This window comes from Rhinopithecus bieti, unplaced genomic scaffold (genome assembly GCF_001698545.2).
Source record: "Rhinopithecus bieti isolate Rb0 unplaced genomic scaffold, ASM169854v2 scaffold_1618, whole genome shotgun sequence".
Lineage (NCBI taxonomy): Eukaryota > Metazoa > Chordata > Mammalia > Primates > Cercopithecidae > Rhinopithecus > Rhinopithecus bieti.
The window spans coordinates 5,081,982-5,092,916 of NW_016803937.1; the positions used below are offsets into that span (position 1 = coordinate 5,081,982).

Consider the following 10,935-nt stretch of genomic DNA (forward strand, 5'->3'; position numbering starts at 1 on the left):
AAAAAAAAAAACCTTTTGCAGAACAATGGTCATAATATAATCCTAGTTTTGTTTACAAAAATAAAAAGAGGAAGGAAGGAAAGATGAAAGGAAGGGGAGGGGAGGGAAAGGTAGGGGAGGGGAGGGGAGGGGAAGGGAGGGGAGGGAAAGGGAGTCACATAAAAGAAACTGGAAACAGTTTCAATTCAACTTTGTGTGAGTTTCCCATGGCTGCTTGGTTTCCAGGGCTGTAACAAAGAACCAACACAAACTGGGTGGCTTAAAACAACCGAAATTTATTCTCTCAGTTCCGGAAGCTAAAACTCTGAAATCAAGATGCTGGCAGGGCCATGTTCCCTCTGAACCCTGCAGGCAAGATTTTTCCTTCCTCTCCCAGTTTCTGGCAGTGGCTGACAGTCTTCCGTTTTCTTGGCATGTGCATGTATCACAGCAGTCTCTGCCTCCGCCAGCACATGGCTGTATTCCCAAGCGTCTCTGTCTGCTCTTCTTATAAAGACCCCAGTCATTAGGTTAGGACCCACACAACTCTAGTGTGACCTCATTTTAATTTGACTGCATGGACAAAGACCCTATTTCCAAATAAGGCTGCATTCACAGGTACCGGGGGTTAGGGCTTCATGTGTTTGGGAGGACACGCCTTGACCATAACAGCACGTATAGTGCATTCACAGATGGGAGAGATGGCGGTAGCTGCCCCAGGACTGTGGGGCTGAAGGATCTGAGGCTGTAGCTTCTTGTAACTTTGTAGACATCAGTCCACTGTGAATCGCAAGTGTTCCTTTTGTAATGAGAGTGGCGCATCCTGGTAAAGGTCAGAGAGTGTCCCTAATTCTCCCTCTCCATCACACCTGATTTGGGCAGAACCAAACCTTCCTTTTTTTTTTTTTTTTTTTTGTCTGAGACTGAGTCTCACTCTGTCACCCAGGCTGGAGCGCAGCAGTGCGGTCTTGGCTCACTGCAACCTCTGCCCCCCAGGGCTTAAGCCATTCTCCTGCCTCAGCCACCCGAGTAGCTGGGATTACAGGTGCCCGCCACCATGCCTGGCTAATTTTTGTATTTTTGGTATAGACGGGGTTTGAACATGTTGGCCAGGCTGGTCTCAAACTCCTGACCTCAGGTGATCCGCCCACCTCAGCCTCTGAAAGTACTGGGATTACAGGCGTGAGCCACCGCGCCTGGCCCCTTCTCTTTTGTGTTTCTCTTTTTTAAAGCTTTTTATAAGATTAAATCCACATAACAAAAAGTTAACTGTTTTAGAGCATACAGTTCAGTGCATCTAGTACCTTCGCAATGTTGTGCAAGCACCACGTGAAACTCATCCCCAAACACTTTCAGCCCCCCGCACCCCGCACCTGAGAGGAAATCCTGTGCCCAGGAAGCAGGCGCTCCCCACACCCTTTCCAGCCCCTGGGACGACTCATCTGCTTCCTGTCTCTATGGACGTCATGGTCCTGCCTACTTCACATCCATCTTCTGTGTCTGTGCCTCCTTTGGAACCCCCAAGATGTTATGTGCCTGCTGCAGATAGACCCACACGGGCGATGGTGAGCGGAGCCCTCCTAGCCCCAAGGAAACGACCTAGAAGAGAAACGCTTCTGAGAGAAGCTGCACCAGACAAGCGCAGCTCAGAACTGATGTTTCACCTACCAGAGGCTCCCGAGGGGACCACAAAGTGCACATATGGCCCCTGCTGAAAGGTGAGTTGGCAGGAAAAGTGACCTGTGAGCTCACTCCAGAGCAAGGGAGCCAGCAGCACCTCTGGGCGAACAGCCTCTCTCAGCCCAGCCCTGCTGTGGCGCCCTCCCGTCCAGCCCTGGGATTCCGTTCATCTTCCCTGTTAGAGGGCTTATGCAGACATGCATTTCTTCAACATATTTGACCAAAGCCTAGCCCGTGCCTCAGTTTCCTCCCCTGGAATGTGGGGGGGGCTAAGGGTATAACAGCCGGGATCCACAGGGCTGCTGTGGGATAAAGGAAAGTGAGACTGGGCACGGTGGCCCAGGCCTGTAATCCCAGCACTTTGGGAGACCGAGGTTGGTGGAGCATTTGATGTCAGGAGTTCAAGACCGGCCTGGCCAACAGGTGAAACCCTGTCTCTACTAAAAATACAAAAAAGTTAGCCAGATGTGATAGCACATGCCTGTAGTCCCAGCTACTTGGGAGGCTGAGGCAGGAAAATTGCTTGAACCCCGGAGGCAGAGGTTGAAGTGAGCTGAGATAGAGCCACTGTACTCCAGCCTGGGCAACAGAGCTAAACTCCATCTCGAAAAAAAAAAAAAGAAAAAAAAAAAAATAGGGAAACAGTGAGTATGAAATTCCCAGCACCAGGGAGCACTGAGGGCACATGAGCCTTAGAGTGACAGCAGTGACCAGCGGTGGGGACAGCAGGAGTCCTTGTCCTCAGAGGACACCAAGAGGCCCGAAGAGGGCTGCCACATTTAAGAAATGAAAATACAGATGCCAGTTACCTTTGCACTCTGCATAAACACCAGATGATTTTTCCAGTATACACACACACCAAGTGCCACGTGGGACATGCATGCACTACAATTATTGTTTGAAATTCAACCACGACTGTGTGTCCTGGGTAAATCTGACGACACCAGGCATGAGCAAGCCGAGAGATGCTCAAAACTCGTGTGGTGGTGCCCTGCTGGGGTGCAGCTAACCACAAAGGAGATGGGTGGGCCCCAGTGCAGATTGCGAGGGATCTAGAAAGGCACCCAGGAATTGTGAGAAAGCGGTTGAGAGAGGTACTGGAATGAGGGGGCCTTCTGGACTGAGGGAAGAACAGGCGTGAAGGTGCTAAGAACAAGGAAACGGCTCATGCGGGAATCCCAAATGCCTTAGGTTGTAGAAAGCACTTGGCCCCTCGGGGTTTCAGAGAAAGAGAAGAGGCAGAGAGAGCCCCAGGCATAGTGAATCCTCCAGTCCCAATCCTTCGAGAAGTTCACAATATAGGCCGGGCATGGTGACTTATGCCTGTAATCCCAGCACTTTGGGTGGATCACGAGGTCAAGAGATCAAGACCATCCTGGCCAACATGCTGAAACCCCATCTCTACTAAAAATACAAAAATTAGCCAGGCATGGTGGTGCACACCTGTAGCCCCAGCTGCTCAGGAGGCTGAGGCAAGAGAATCACTTGAACCCAGGAGGTGGAGGTAGCAGTGAGCCAAGGTCGCACCACTGCACTCTAGCTTGGCGACAGAGCGAGACTCCATCTCCAAAACAAAACAAAACAAAAACAAAAGAATTTCACAATATAGGCCATGTAATTACTGGGATCCATGGCATTGGAGAGAATCAATGCAAGAGTCACAATGACACAAGAATAAAACAATCGAGTGGGCTTCCTGACAGAGATGGCACTGGAGACACGGACCCGAATAAGTCACTCTCTAGGCAGATGCTTCCTTCTTTCCAAGGCTCCTCTATCCTTCTCCCCCAAGGCACAGATCTGGGTATCCTCTAGTTTTATCTTAGTCCAGGATTCTCAGAGTGTGGGCCTCAGGCAAGCATCACCTGAAAATTGTTGGAAATGCAGAAACTCAGGCCCTACCCTGGGCCTACTACCTCAGAAGCCCTGGGGGTGGGTGGGCAGTCTGTGTTCTATCAAGTTCTGTCGAGGACTGACTGATGGGCTCAAAAGTTGACACTGGTTTGAGGAGGCATCACCAGGCCCAGACTCGGCCTAGTCTGGCTCCCCGCACCTATGCTGTGTGACCCTCAGCAAGTCCCTTGACTTTTCTGAGTCGTAGTTTCCTCCTCTTTAAAATGGGAATGATGGTACCTCGCCCCTAGCACTAATATGAGGAAGGGCTTCTGAAATTTCAGCCTCAGGTCAAGAGGGGCTTCAGAAGTGTTTTCCAGCCCCTGAAGTCCTTTCTAGGTAGCGTCTGTGTGCATCTGTGTGTGCAGGTGCAGTGGTAGTGTGTCGCAGTGAGCAAGGAGCTAGCAACAGCACAAAGTGAGATACACGGAGTACGAACCTTGCTCAGGGATGGCCAGTGCATTCGGGCCAAGAGGAGACAGCTAGGCAGAGTAGTGGCCAATGCAATTGTTGGCAAGGTGAGGAGATGGGTTACATACAGGGAAATTGTGCGATAAGGAAATATACTAATGGTAATGGTAGTTGGTGTTCTTACTGTTGATGAAAAGAGCTAAAAATATACAAAGAGCTGGCACAAACCCTGTGGTATTTATTGGACTGGAATCTATGGAGATATAGAGAGAGACAGATATAAAACTAAATATAGATCTCACAGCATATGCACACTTACGCCATCTCCTCTGAGAAGGCCCAGGAGCCATGGCACCCAGTAACAATGAACACATAGTACCAGATCTTGCTTTCTAAATATAATTCTTCCGGTAAAAAGAGCCAAGGATCCTGGGAGAAATGGCTTTTTCCAGGGCCAATGTACAGAAAGTACAAAATGAAGCTGAGGTTTCTCGTTATGCCAGAAAGGGAAGTGCTCGAAGGATAATGGAAAAAATGTCAAGAAGACATGGAAGCCACCTTGAAGGGGTTCCCATTGGCCAAAAACAATCAAGCATCAAAATAAATATTGGTAGTAACAAATCGTAACATATTTAATCAACTAGGAGTCTGATATGGCCTGGCTCTGTGTCCCCACCCAAATCTCATTTGAACTGTAATCTGAATCCCCACATGTTGGGGAAGGGACCTCATGGGAGGTGATTAGATGGTGGGAGCGGTTCCCCCCTGCTCATGATAGAGTGAGTTCTCACAAGATCTGATGGTTTCATATGGGGCTTCCACCTTTGCTCAGCATTCATTCTCTCTCCTGTCGCTCTGTGAAGAGGTGCCTTCTGCCATGACTAAGTTTCCTGAGGCCTCCCAAGACCTGTGGAACTGTGAGTCAATGAAACCTCTTTTCTTTATAAATTACTCAGTCTCAGATATTTCTTCACAGCAGCATGAGAATGGACTAATACAGAGTCCTTGCATTCCTACCGATATCAATAAATAAATGACCAAGTCAACAAGGAGAAGAGAAAGCTCTTCCTTATAGAAGACCATAAATAAGGGAGAATGATGATGATGGTGATATGATTTGGATCTGTGTTCCCCACCAAATCTCATGTCCAGTTGTAATCTCTAATGTTGGAGGTGGGCCTGGTGGGAGGTGACTGCATCATGGGGGCAGATATCTCATGAATGGTTTATCACTATCCTCTTAGTACTGTGCTCATGATTGTGAGTGAGTTCTCATGAGATCTGGTCATTTAAAAGCATGTGACACCTCCCCCTGCTCTCTCTCTTGCTCCTGTTCCCACCATGTAAGATACTTCACTCCTCCTTTGCCTTCCACCATGATTGCAAACTTCCTGAGGTCTTCCCAGAAGCAGAAGCCACTGTGCTTCCTATACAGCCTGCAGAACTGTGAGCCAATTAAACCTCTTTTCCCTATAAATCACACAGTCTCAGGTATTTCTTCTTATATGTGTGCTTTTTGAGACAGAGTCTCACTCTGTTACCTAGGCTGGAGTGCAGTGGTGCAATCTTAGCTCACTGCAACATCCGCCTCCTGGGTTCAAACTATTCTCCTGCCTCAGCCTCCCAGGTAGCTGGGATTACAGGCATGTATCACCAAGCCTAATTTTTTATTTTTAGTAGAGACCGAGTTTCACCATGTTGGCCAGGCTGCTCTCAAACTTCTGACCTCAAGCGATCCACCTGCCTTGGCCTCCCAAAGTGCTGGGATTACAGGCATGAGCCACCATGCCTGGCTTCAGGTATTTCTTTATAGCAGTGTGAGAAAGGACTAATGTAGATGGAATTAGAAAATCACCATTCAGCAAACAGTGTGATAGTAATCCATTCAGCCAAGCATTGTCCATGCATGCTGAACTTAATGAGTGAAAATAAAATGAGAATCAGGTACTGACACTGTCTCAACATATCTCTCTGTAAAATACTTAATCATTACAAAGGAGAAAATAATAGCTTTAATTAAGGCAAATCTGGCAGATGTTGTCTTAGCCAAGGGGCCAAACTTATCACCACCAGTAATGAGACAAACAGCTGGGTGAACTTCCCAATATCATGTACTAAGGAGGACACAGTATCAGGCCACAAGGCTTTCTCCAGAAGTGTGTAACCTGAGCCAAATCCTGAGGAAACATTAGACAAACTCAAATCAAGGCATATCCTATGACTTTCTGAGCCTAGAATCTCTAAAAAGGTCGAGAATACAAAAGACAAGGAAAACCCACAGGAGTATTCCATACAGAAGGAGACCGGGGACGTGGCAACTAAGAGCCACATCCTTTCCCTGTTACTGGAACAACGCTGATTGGAACTTGTGGACTGGATGGTCATGTTGCGTGGCTGTTCATTTCCTGATTTTTGGACTCTGTTGTGATTAATGAAGATTGTCATTTAAAGAAAATAGGCTGGGCACAGTGACTGACACCTATAATCCCAGCACTTTGGGAGGCTGAGGTGGGAGGATTGCTTGAGCTCAGGAGTTTGAGACCAGCCTGGGCAACATGGTGAAACCCAGTCTCCACAAAAATATAAAAGTTAGCTGGGCATGGTGGCACATGCCTATAGTCACAGCTACTGGGGAGGCTGAGGTGGAAGGATCACTTGAACCTGAGTTGGAGGCTGCAGTGAGCTGAGATTGTGCCACTGCACTCAGCCAGGTGACAGAGTAAGATGCTGTCTCAAAAAAAAAAAAAAAAAAAAAACCAAACCACCCACACCCACACACATACATACACACACACAGATGTATTCAGAAATAACAGAGCATCATGTCTGTAATTTATGCCTAAATGGGGGTGGTGAGGCTGAGGACAATGCAGCCAGTGTAGAAATGTGCTAATGATGCTGAGAGACCCGGGAGGAAGGATGTGCAAAAGTGTTTGTGCTATCATCTTCTTACAACTTTTCTGTCCATTTGAAATTATTTCCAGACAATAAGTGAAGAAATGATTCTGGAATGATGGTATGGCTGGGAAGAAACAGGTTCATTCCTATATTCAGGTTCAATCTGCATTGGCTGAGCATGTACTATGGACCAGACACAGCTGCTTATCATCACGCATACCTTTACTCCTCTATCTGACCAAAAGTTCAAGTTGGCAGGTGCTGTGCCCATTTTGTTGGATGGGCAAACCAAGGCCCTGGATTTGAGAGCTTTGCCCAAGGTCATGGCAGGCGAGTGTGGAGTGAGGGTTCGATGCAGGCTTTCCTGCCAGCCCACCTCTCTGCCTCTAGACACACAGCTGGGCCTCCCTGGCACTGATTCACACTCAGTTTTGGGACAGTGAGGCTGGTTCCTAGTGGACCTGCTTGTGGTCTGAGCAGCAGAAAGCAGTAGGGCCACTGAGTTGTGCCCAGGATGATAAGAACAGTGGCTCCCAGGAACCCGCTAGCTTTGCTCCAGGGCAGGCCCAGCAATGGGTCCCAGCATGTCCCTAGGAGAGGAGGCGCCTCTGGCTCTAGCTGTAGACTCTTGCCTGTCTTGTCCAGGAAGAGGGGAAGCTCTTCCTTCTGGCTTGGCCATTTCTTCCTTCCTTTCCTTCCTTCCTTTCTTTCTTTCAGATGGAGTCTTGCTCTGTCGCCCAGGTTGGAATGCAGTGAAAAGATCTCAGCTCACTGCAACCTCCGCCTCCTGGGTTCAAGCGATTCTGGTGCCTCAGCCTCCGGAGTAGCTGGGACTACAGGCGCCTGCCACCATGCCTGGCTAAATGTTTCATATTTTTAGTAGAGATAGGGTTTCACCGTATTGGCCAGGCTGGTCTCAAACTTTTGACCTCAAGTGATCCTCCTGCCTCAGCCTCCCAAAGTGCTGGGATTACAGGCGTAAGCCACCACATCTGGCCGTGGCTTGGTCATTTCTATGGTCAGCCTTTGAACCCTGGCTGCAATGGTGTTGAGCTGAACAGATCAGCCCCCATGCCAGGAGGCACCTGGGGCACCCTAGGAGTGACCCTGACAGACGGCAAAAGGGAGCAGATTGGGAGGCGTGAGTCAAGTCAATCCAACTGTTCTTAAAAGGGGGTGGGGAGGTTTCTGTGAAGAATGCATTTGAAGCCCATCAGTGATAGACTGGATAAAGAAAATGTGGCACATATACACTATGGAATACTATGCAGCCATAAAAAAGGATGAGTTCATGTCCTTTGCAGGGACATGGATGAAGCTGGAAACCATCATTCTCAGCAAACTAACACAGGAACAGAAAACCAAACACCGCATGTTCTCACTTATAAGTGGGAATTGAGCAATGAGAACACATGGACACAGGGAGGGGAACATCACACACTGGGGCCTGTCAGCAGGTGGAGGGCTAGGGGAGGGAGAGCATTAGGAGAAATAATTAATGTAGATGACGGGTTGATGGGTGCAGTGAACCACCATGGCACGTGTATACCTATGTAACAAACCTATACGTTCTACACATGTATCCCAGAACTTAAAAAAAAAAAAAAAAAAAAAAAAAAAAAAAAAAAAAAAAAAAAAAAAGAATGCATTTGAAGCAGATGTATTCCTAATACCAACAAGGAGTCCAGGGGACTCGAGCTTAGAATTCAGGCAGCACTGGGCCCAATTCCATGAAGAGCTGTGTGACCCTGGGCAAATTACTTCATTTTCTAAGCCTCAGATTTCTACAGGGATTTTTGTAAGGATTCAAAACTATGTGGTTTCTCCATAGATGTTCATTATAACATTGTTCTAAAAACCAAAAAAGGAAACCAACTAACTGTCGGCAGGAAATGGGTTAAATACAAATGCCTATGCCACCATGGAAGATGTGTTCACTCACACGCACTGCGGGAATATGGGAGGGTGGAGCAGGCAGAAGAGTGGGCCCAGCAAGAATCAGTGAGGGGAAAGACGCTTATGTAGTTGTATAATACTTTTTAAAAACATTTTTTCTTTTTTTCAAGACAGAGTCTTTCTCTGTCATCCAGGCTGGAGTGCAGTGGCGTGATCTTGGCTCACTGTAACCTCCACTTCCCAGGTTCAAGCACTTCTCCTGCCTCAGCCTCCTGAGTAGCTGGGATTAAGGCGCGTGCCACCACACATGGCTAATTTTTGTATTTTTAGTAGAGAGGAGGTTTCACTATGTTGGCTGGGCTGATCTCAAACTCCTGACCTCATGATCCACCTGCCTCAGCTTCTCAAAGTGCTGGGATTACAGGCGTGAGCCACCACGCCCAGCCTATAGTTGTATAATAATAATTACTAATAATTAAATAATTATTACTAATAAAAATCACCATGATCAGGTGCTACCTTACATACTTGATGTATATTAAATGACTCCATTCCACAACAGACCCCCTGATGTATGTACAGTTAGTTACTACCCCACTGTACAGAAGAACAAACAGAGGCAGGGAAAAATTAAGTTTGCCTGAGGTCTCACAGCTGGCGAATGGCAGAACTAGAATTTGCATCCAGGCAGCCTGGGCTGTAGACTTCCGTGCTCTAAACCACAATCCTGCAGCCTCTCTAGACTTGCACAGAAAAGGGGCCAACAACACCCAAACAGTAACCTGATTACCACAAATTGATCAGAAACAAACAGGACCTTCCTCCCTGCTCCTCCACCAACCCCAAGTCAAGGGGGAAAATAGGATCCATAAAGTGGGAGCGTGAAGGAGGAATTTTAAATTGTGCCAATCTTTATTTATGGTTTATGAAAAAGAAATTAAGACAAGTATAGACAGGAAAAGAAGGAAAAAAACCATACAATTCCTGGTTCACACAAGATAGTAGATAAATAGCAACTACTATTAGCAGAATTCAATAATAAGTGAAGGCAAAACTGTCACTCAAATTTCAGTATGCTGATATCTGGGGGAGGGGGTAGAGGGAGGAGAAAGCCTGGTGAGATAGGTGTTGCTGAAGGAGACTGACTGTTTATAGACTTTCCCTGGGGCAGAGGCACCTCCCAGATCACAGGGGAGGGAGGTTAGCTTATCTTTCCTGAAATCTACTACAGGTCAGGCTGTAGGCTCCAGGGTCCACAAAATGTGGCTGATATAAAAAAGAAAAATAATAAATGCAGGAGCACGTGTAGCCCAAATGCAAAGCTTAGCTCTCTGAGTTTCTGCCATCTCCTCCAGGAAGTCTTCACAGATGGCACTGGACTTTAACAGTAGCATTCCCACCCAACCCCCACACCCAGGTCACGCCTACCTTCTTTCTTACATGCTCTGCTTTCCTTCCTGGGGCTTATCTCAGTGTGTAATTATGTACTCACTGGAGTAATTATTTGATAGACATCTTCCTTCCCCACCAGCGCATGAGCCCCACTCAGTAGGATTAGCGCTTTGCTCACTCTTTTGTCTCTAGTATCTGCAAGAGGGGCTGGCAAACAGGAGGATGGGTCTGAGACACACAGATAAGCTAATCATCCAGAGCAGCAGTGCTCACACTCCAGGGAGCCTCAGAACCCCGCGGGGGGCTTGCTGAGTCTCAGATTGCTGGGACCCACCCCAGAGTTTCTGATTCTGTAGTTCCAGGGTAGAACCTGAGATTCTGCATTTCTGGCGAGCTCCCAGGTGATGCTCATGCTGTTGGTCTCCAGCCCACACTTGGAGGACATGTCATCAAAAGAAAGAATCAGTCAGGCACCAAGCGGCTCACACCTGTAATCCAACACTTTGGGAGACTGCGGTGGACAGATCTCTTGAGCCCAGGAGTTCAAGACCAGCCTGGGCAGCTTAGCAAAAGCCCATCTGTACAAAAATTAGCCAGGCATGGTTGTGTGCGCTTGTATTCCCAGCTATTCAGGAGGTGGGAGGATCACTTGAGCCCAGGAAGGTTGAAGCTGCAGAGAGCCATGATTGCACCACTGCACTCCGCCTGCATAGCAGAGTAAGACCCTATCAGGAAAGGAAAGGAAAGAAAAGGAAAGGAGGGGGGAGGGAGGAGGAAGGAGGGGGA

At 47.7% G+C, this 10,935-nt stretch overlaps 1 protein-coding gene across 4 annotated transcripts in view; it reads right to left on the reverse strand.

Moving 5' to 3' along the window:
- ATP2C2 (ATPase secretory pathway Ca2+ transporting 2) overlaps positions 1-10,935 on the reverse strand; it is a 98,297-nt gene that overhangs the window by 74,145 nt on the left and 13,217 nt on the right. The gene's annotated exons all lie outside the window — the stretch shown is intronic.